Below are 9612 nucleotides of genomic sequence, written 5' to 3'. Positions count from 1 at the left end.
TAGGTGGGAAATTAGACAAACAGAATTAGGAAAAATGGAAAAGGTTATACAAAGCAGTGAATGGCTAACTCATCAGCCGACTGTGCACTAATGTTACTTTTTGACCGCTGCATTATAAATGTCCTAATGTCATTTGTACAAAAGAAAATTAGAGCAATAAAAATGTTAGTCTTACATTCTCAATATAACACCTTACAAAGGGAGAACATAAAACTGGCTGAAAAGTCAAGGATTTGACTAATCTCCAAAGAAAAGTGGAGAATGTAAGGGCCTACTTAGCCAGAGGGAGCCATTTTGTTGTTTATGCAGTAAACTTAGATTGACCCTGCCCCTCCCAGAGGAACTTACTTAAAAGCTAGTCTGGGAAACCAGTCCCAGGTAGCAAAGCCCAGATACAAGGGCGGGTCAGGCCAGGTAGAGACATCCAATCAGTGGGGCACGCATACTGTCTCCCTAGCTACCAAGGAAAGTGGGCCCTGCCTTTTGGGTGCCAATTCTGATCAAGGTGATAGGCTAGTTCAAATATCTGCTAGGATAAATTGAAATTTAATTGGCCACCCATGTGTGACCTAGCATGACTGTGCAGCTTTCTCTGTGTATTGCAATCCCATTGGCCACCTGTGTGTGGCCAGGCTCAAGCACATGGCCTTTGCTCTATAAAAGTTAGTATGTGAGGCTGCAAGGGGTTGCCTCTTTGTAAGAGACTGCCCTGACTGGTCAGTTTGATTCTCGATGCTTGGCTCGAAATAAAGATTTGCTTGACCTTTACTTTGTATCAGTCTTGCTCCTTTGATCACAGACCCATTATTGGGGGACCTATCAGGAGGACTGTTCACCACTGTGTGTGGCCTAAGGGCGTTATTGGCTTGTGTGGTTGATCCAATATTCTCACTGCCTCCTCCACAGACTTCATGGCGGTCAGTACACCTTTTCCTCAGTGCCTTAGCCCTTCTTAGAGTGAGTCATCTCCTTACTAGGAAAACAGGCATGACAGTACATACCAGCAACACCCAAGACAACACAGGGAGACTTGGGCTGTGTCTCCAGCTTCCAGAAATCTTCAGCAATGCACCCTACAGCTGCTCCAGGACCAGCTGTTAAGCGGATGTGGTGGCCAACAGTGGGCCCTCCATGGTTATGTAGGGCCTCACACCTCTGCCTCCAAATGCCAGCGTCCTATGGCCACAACTGACCACTCGAACTGTGAGGAGACTCTATCTCTGGGATAGAACCCTGGCAACCAGGGTAGGTCAGCTGGGCTGGGGAGGGAATTCCAGACAGATCGTAGAACACAGTTGTCAGAAACTTTGCTGTGAAGTAGAAAGTGACCTCAATCACGCAGAAACTGTTGGTGGTAGAAGGGCTGATCCCAGCCTGGAGCTCTGCCTCTCCCAGCCCACCTGGCCCTTCAGCAAATAGGGGGCCAAATCAGGGCTAGGTCATGTCCATCTATGTGCACAAAAGAAGTCAGGGCTGAGTGTTATGGCCTCCTTCCCATGCAAGGCCCATTCTCCTATCGGAAGTTTCCCTCTACTGCAGGGACTCTGGTCCTCTCTGTAAAGGACACAAGGATCTCCTTTCTCTGAGGCACCCTTCCTCCTTTGTGTGGCCATGGTGGGCAGGAAGGTGACTTTCAGTCTGACATGGAGGGTGTCTCCAGAGGTATTAACTAAGAGATCAGGATTCCAGTCCTCACAACTCAGAAGAAATCAGCTGGGTCTGGCAGGGTATTACAGTTTCATGGAGTCTGTGGAGACAGTGTGTCCTTGTTCAATCCAGGGGTTCCTGCAAGGGGGTGACTCTGTCACAGGGTGACATAGGGACCCAGCCTGTTACTTTCATGTGGCGCTCCTTCTACAGTCTTTGTCTCCCATGGAGGGCCTGTGGGTGGCCAGTAGCCTTTCCTTCTCACCTGATAGTTTGGGGTCCATGATGGAGCCTGGGAGCAGCCTCATCACTCTGGGAGGGGGTGGGAATGTCCTGCCCTTCCAGGAGATTGGGCTGCCACTGAGCCCTGGCTGAGTAGGAGGAGGAGGAGCCTTCTAAGCCTAACTCAGGGCATGGTCACTCACACAGCTTCCTAGGGGGTTAGCCTTCAGTGGCTAGGCAAGAGATCTGGTGTGGATTTATGTTAGGGTATGGCAAAGCCTGGGGAGTTAGTGTCCTCACTCTATTGTGAACCTGCAGACTGGCTGGGGTTTGGCTTTGAAAACCATGCCTGGAAGCATCTCCCTGGATGTTCTCCTGCAGGATGTGCGGTTGAACAGTCTGGTCTGTGCATGGGAGTCAGGGCCCTCTTGCAGGTCTCTGATTCCTGAAGTTCTCTTTCTGCAGGCTTCATTTCTCTCAGAAAGTTAGCTGATAGTGCTTGGCATGAACGTTGCTGAGGAGGAAGAACAGTGCTTTCTATCTCCAGACTATGTTGTACAAATCTAAAAGATGGAGGAAGAGATGCCTTATTGTCTGATCCCATTCAGAAGGTCCAGTGGTCCCTCAACAGGCAGGGACTTTATTTCAGGTGACAGACTCTGTGTTGGGCTTGAAATGAGATATATAGGAGGGGCAGGGAACAAAAGCACCCATTTCCTTCAGTTTGTTTGTTTGTTTAGCATAGCTCTTTATTGATAAGTTTCTTCCTTTTTTAACATTTAATTCAATTCTCCAACATACAGTATATCATTCATTTCAGATGTAGAGTTCAGGCATTTATCAGTTGCATATAACACCCAGTCCTCACATCAGGTGCCCTTCTTAATGTCCATCCCCTGTATACCCCATCCCCTATCCAGCTTCAGCCCTGCAACCCTTAGTTTGTTTCCTAGGATTAAGAGTCTCTCATGGTTTGTCTCCTCTCTGATTTGTTTCCTTTCGGTTTTCCCTCCCTTATAAACCTCTGTGCTGTTTCTTATAATCCATATTTGAGTAAAACCATAAGATACTTTTGTTTCTCTGGTTCACTTATTTCGCTCAGCATAAGAGCTTCTAGTTCCATCCACAGTGAGATAAATTGTAAGGTGTTATCCTTTTTGATGGCTGAGTAATATCCCGTTGTGTGTATATACCACATCGTCTTTATCCATTCATCTCTTGATGGAAATCTGGGCTCTTTCCAGTTGGCTATTGTGGACATTGCTGCTATATATATTGGGGTTAAGACCATTTTGTGTCCCTATATTTGTATCTTTCAGGTAAATTGCACCCTAATATTGCAATTTCTGGGCCATAGGGTAGATGTATTTTTAACTTCTTGAGGAACCTCCATACTGTTTTCCAGAGTGGTTATATCAGCTTGCATTCCCACTGAATGTGTAAGGTGGGTTCCCCTTTCTCTGTATCCTCACCAACATTTTTTTTTTGGTGTGACTTGTTAATTTTAGCTCTTCTGACCTGTGCTTAATTGACTGAGCCACCAAGGTGTCCCATGCTTCCATGAATTTTTCAATGTCTTTAATTTCCTGGTTGACCAAATCATTCTTTATCAGATACTCTTCAACTTCCATTTATTCCCATTCCTTCCAAATTTCTTCTCATAATGGAACTCCAGTTTCAAAGCATTGTGGTCTAGAAATAAACAAGGAAGGATCCCATTCTTTTGGTACTGGCTGACACCTGATTTGTGATATGTTCTGGAGAATTTTCCATGAGCATGGGAGAAAAATGTGTATTCTGTTGCTTTAGCATGTAATGGTCTGAATATATCTGTGAAGTCCAACTGGTGCAGTGTGTCACTCAATGCCCTTGTTTCCTTCAGTTTCTGTTTGTCCTGGAAGCTCTGTATTTCTCCTTCTATTCTGAATGACAGCCTTACTGGATAAACTATTCTTGGTTGCATATTCTCCTTGAACACTCTGAGTGTATCATGCCCATCCTTTCTGGCCTGCCAGAGCTCTATGGATAGCTCTGATGCCAGCTTTACTCTCACAAAACTCTTGAATCCTCCCTTCACGATCTAGTAGTTCTTTATATGTCTTTTGCTCAGCTTCTTTTTCTCTGTCATTTTGTCCCTCTATATCACTAATTCTCTTTTGGCTCACTTATCCTAGCAGTTAGAGCCTCCATTGTTGATTGTATCTCAATAATAACCTTTTTGGTCTCAACTTAAATATATTTTAGTTGTTTTATTTCTCCAGAAAGGGATTCTCTCTTGCCTTCCATACTTTTTTCATGCCCAGCTTGGATATTTATAATCATCATTCTAAACTCTAATTCCAATATTTTACTCATGTTCATACTGATCATGTGCTGAGCAGTCAGTACTGCCTCTTGTTCTCTTTGTTGAGGTGATTTTTTCCATCTATCAGTTTTTCCATAGTAATATAGATGAATGGCTCCAGAGTGCAATGACCCCAGAGAAATACACAAGAAGCAAGTCTGAAGAGACTTGAAATTAAAAAAAAAAAAAAAGGAAAAAAAAGAATATAATCAGACAGCTGAAGAGAACAGGGCCATACTTTTGATTCTGGGTGTATTTTGGTCTGTTAGCTGAAACTGCATCCCATAATTATAAAGAAAGAATAACTTACATATATAATTAAATACTATGAAAGCAAATAAGATGAGTGTAAAAATGAAAATTAACAAGGATTTTAAAAAGGGGTTGATAAAATAAGAATTTTGTTAAAAAATGAAAGAAAAAAATTAGAAGATTAAGGAATAGTGGAGGAAATCCCCAATAATTTTGTATACTGTGTTCCCCTAGTACTGAAATTTGGAGTTCTCTATGATTGGTAAACTTGGACTTAGGTGGATGTTCTTGCCGATCTTCTAGGAGAGGGGCCTGTCATGCTGATTCTCAAGTATATTTGCCCTGGACGAAAGGGCACCACCCTTGCCAGGTCCACAGGCTAAGTAATCTGCTCCAAATTGCTTTATATGACCTTTTTTTTTCCCCCTGAAGGATTTCCTCATACCTTTAGAGGATGAGAATGAAAATGGCGGGCCTTGCAGTCTGTAGTGCTGGAGCTGAAAGCTCAAGGTTCCACTCCTCAGTGAGCCCTCAGGGAAAAGCAGTCAATCACTCCTGTCTCCCTCGTCTCTCTCTGTAATTCTCTGTGCCCACCCAGTCTGTGACTGTTTCTATCTCAGGCATGCGACCCTGTTTTTGGTCTTCAAACCCTGCAAACTCCTGCTGCACACACCTGCACCGCTCCTCTTGGGAGGAGAGCAGGAATCTTACCCATTCTGCTGCTTGCTGGGCCCCTCCTTGGAGAGCTCTTCCCCACCATGCTGTGGTTCGTGGTTTATGACAACCCCAAGCTGAAAGCCTGCTCCTGGGCTCACTGATTATAGCCAGCTTCCCTGCTTTGATGCCTGGGAGATCTGCTGCACTCAGGACCCCCACCCCCCCGTCTTTCTGTGACCCTGAGGATCCCGAGACCACATTGTCCCACCTAGGATTCCACCCCACTTTGCTACCTGAGCACCTTTCATGCAGGGACATCCCTCACTGGAGCAGATTTCTAAAAGTTCTGATTTTGTGTTTTGCTGCTTTGCCATTTTCTGGTAACTGATTTGTGGAGCCTCCCTCTCTCTGGTTTATCTTCCCATATATCATCTCAGATTCACTTCTCTGTACCTCCTGCTTTGCAGAAAGTGCTCACCTTTCTATTTGTAGAGTTGCAGTTGTTCTTTCCTTAGATCTCTGGTTTAGCTTGCCCGTGTTCAGAACGGTTTGATAGCTACTATTCTAGATGCCTGGGATCAGACGAAACTAAGGTCTCCTATTCTGCCATCTTGGACTATCTCCCCTCCAAAATAGGGGAAATTCACATGGGTCTTTCAGTGTTAAACCTGAAGGCCCCTTCCTGGCCCTGAGCAATTCAGTGTGTTTCTGCTGTTTTGTTACAAGACTGAAACATTTAGCTTGATTTCCTTGTCTTTTCTAGATGACACTGCTCTGTTCCATGAATGTTGTTCCTCTTGTTGAGTGTCTTCACCTTGTCTTTTCTTTCTTGCCCATGAAGCAGAAACAGTCACTTCTACATTAAGGATGTAATTACCTTCCATAAATGGAAATAAAGAGATAGGAAGATTTGGGAAAAAAAAAAAAAAGGGAGAAGGTACATAGTTCACTAAAATTAACTCTTAACATAAGAACTATTGCTACAAAATATTTCTGTCCTCAATTTTTAGTCCTGGGTATCAGGCATCCTCCTGTGTATTACTGAGTATACGCTTAGAAGTAACAAAGGCCATATTATGCAATTAAAATAGAACAACAGTTAATCCTTGGCTCAAGGGGAAAAGTGTGTGTGTGTTTAGGATGTCCCAGTCAAGTTCACTCAGTTTGCTGAGTTTTTGGTTTTATCATTTCCTCATCATCTCTTAGTGCCTATACGGATGTTTGGTAATGTGAGGACACAGTTTAAAGAGATCTCTTTTCTACATTAGTGAGCATTTGGAATTCAGAAAAGATTTTCAAAGAATTCTGTACTTTATTTTGGATTAAAATAATGGATTTTGATAATGAGTGTTAACTTGAGGAAATTCTCATTTTTTAAATAAATATGAGGTAAAATGAATAAGGAAAATGTATAAAAAGTGATGGATTACAACACTTATAAGTAAGAAAAAATCTATTATTGTAAAGAATACAAGTTTAACTCACTCATGAGAATTAGTTCATTTTCCCCTTTTACTTTCCAAAAGTTAACAGACTGTGCTCTGAGTCAATGAGCATTTATATTTATAATTTAGACAGGGTAGGTCTTATCGGGAAAGAGAGAAAATTATTTGGGACAGCTTGGATGTTATTTTAAGATGGTAGTTTAAATTAAAAGATAGTAATTCAGTATTATAACAAATATTTTTGGTAAAGTCATACTTAGAATTCAGGAAATTAAAGTGGAATTACTGCCCTTTAAAAAATAGTAGTGGTTATAGTACTGGCTATAAGTATTATCAGAAACTGCTGTGGTATCAATACTTATGTCACAATGGGTGGACAGTGAGATGATGATGGGGAGCTTGGGATTCTGGGGTGAACTGTTGACAGAGAAGCCCAGTCTGTGTTGGACGACATATTGGGGCATAGTGTGCACTATGGCTCTTCAAACTGCTACTTTCAGAACCCTGCAGGTAATTCTTCATCTTAATTTGCTCTTTTGAGGCTCAGGCACACAAATTGTTCTGTGCTATTGCTGGTTTGTTCAGCCACAGAAGCCTTAGAGTCTTAGAATTGGAAGATTAGACTCCTGGACATGGAGGAGACATTAGCAAGCAGGTAATCCAGAGTCCTTTCATATATAAGGACTATGGAGATTTAAAAAAAAAAAAAAAAGAAAGAAAAAAAATTGTTTTTCTGGAGTCCTATCACTAAGTATATCACAGAGAAAGTCATGGAATTCTGGTTTGTTGAGTCAAGGGCTTGCTCTACTCAACCAACAGACTGTAGAGTTTCACTCATTTACTTAGTGAAAAAATGGGGCCACAAAGGACAAAGAGTTTAATGATATTGATAAAGAAAGTAATTCCATTAATACCCTATTTTCATCACTAGCCTCACCTCTAAAAGCCTTTTTTTTTTAAGATTTTATTTATCTATCAGACAGAGAGACAGAGATCACAAGAAGGCAGAGAGGCAGGCAGAGAGAGAGAGAGGGAGAAGCAGGCTCCCTGCTGAGCAGAGAGCCCGATGTGGGACTCGATCCCAGGACCCTGAGATCATGACCTGAGCCGAAGGCAGAGGCTTAACCCGATGAGCCACCCAGGTGCCCCTCTAAAAGCCTTTTTAAAGTAACATTATGCCATCCTGATCATTCCTTTGAGCTTGGTTCTACCAGCGTTTATATAATATTTACTTCTTCTTTTCTCATTGCCATACTATTTCTTCGATGTTAGTTAGCAGTTATTACCAGTTATTTTAAATATACATAATTTATTCCCACTTTTTAAAAAATATTTTATTTATTTATTTGACAGAGAGAGAGACACAGCAAGAGAGGGAACACAGGCAGGGGGAATGGGAGGGAGAAGCAGACTTCCCACTGAGCAGGGAGCCCAACATGGGGCTTGATCCCAGGATCCTGGGATCATGACTCGAGCTGAGAGCAGATGGTTAACCACTGGGCCATCCAGGTGCCCCAATTACCAGTTATTTTTACACACAATTTATTCCCTGAATGGAGTTTCAGGTCACAATGGTGTGGCCTTCTGCTTGTTTTTGTTCTCCCAAAGTGGAAACAATGTCAGATTCTGAAACAATGTAAAAGATATTCAGTATGTAAATATTTACAAACAAATAAATTGAAAAAATATGCTACCATTTACCATTCTGAGATTAAAAATCTAATGACTTCAAGTTTAAATTACCTGTGTGATCAGTCTTGCTTATTAGTTGTTTTAGGGCTCATAACCACTCTGTACATATTGATATGACCATGTCGATAAAATATCAGTGCACTGTTGGTTAAAAGCTCCTACATCCCCTCTAACCCTGGGCCCCCAACCCTTCCCCTCAGGGACAGCCTAGATCTCTCCATGATACAGCAAACAAAGGGTTAATACCTGCCAACAGCGTTTTCTCAAGACCGTGCACAGCAGCACCATTGGTAGGGCTAAGCTTACTGGATTCAGAATATTTGGGGCAGATTGACAAAACTCTGTCTCTTCTAGCTGGTCTGAATCTTTCTGTGTAAAAGCTGAAACTAATCACTGAATAGATATTCCAGTTCTTCAGCCCATGTGATTTGTTAAGTTCTTCAAAGTTTGGTTGGACAATAGATTAAATGGCTCCTGAGACATCAAGATGGCCAGCATGCAACACTGCTTTCAAGGCTCGGATGACTGCCTTGGCCAAATTCAATTTTCAAATCTCAGGAATATTTTCCAGTCCCCATCTTCACTTTTCTGAGATCTTTTATATAATTGACTATTCCCTGTTTTGAAACCCTTTTTTTTTTTTTTTGGCATCTCAAAAGCCACTGTGTTTTTGTCCCCTTCCTCCCCAACTGTTACTTCTGTCTCCTTCACTAGATTCTCTTATTCTGTTATCTCCTAAAATTTGGTGTTGTTCTGCCCTTCATCTTTCCCTTTTCTTATGGGATAATGGACTATTATCACTTTCCATGCCTTTAATTCAAAGGGCACACTGATGGCTCCTTAATTTGTCTCTCCTTAGTGCTTCTCTTCTTCAGTATTCCTCCTACATGCCCTACTCAGTCTCCCAAACACTAATGCTTTTCTCTCCGCACCTCCCACATTCAATTAGTTTTAAAGGAATAATAATTATTTATACCTTTTAAGTTTGTACTCTCTTTTCTGTTAGGTTTACTTCTCACTGGGATTAGTTCAGACCTTCATCTTTCTTTTATGTTCACTTTTCCTTTATTATTTCAGTAACCTGTAAGCTAAACTGTAACATATTTGCTATTATGGCCCTCTCCTCTATAAGACCATGAGCTTCTGGGGTACAAAAATTATGCCTTTGTCATCCTGTATTCTTGGTGCCCACTAATGGGTACTCCATATAGGTGCTCCATAAATGCTGAGGAACAGTGTACTGCATCTGAATGCTCACCTTCTTTGGGGGAAATTCTTTTAGCTCTTTTCCTTTGCCTTAAGAATTCTGTGTTCTTGCAACCTGTTCTTCTACCACTTCTTTATATCTGAGAA

The sequence above is a fragment of the Lutra lutra genome, chromosome 1 (genome assembly GCF_902655055.1).
Source record: "Lutra lutra chromosome 1, mLutLut1.2, whole genome shotgun sequence".
NCBI classification, from domain to species: Eukaryota; Metazoa; Chordata; class Mammalia; order Carnivora; family Mustelidae; genus Lutra; species Lutra lutra.
Note: the sequence above shows the minus strand (reverse complement) of the source record.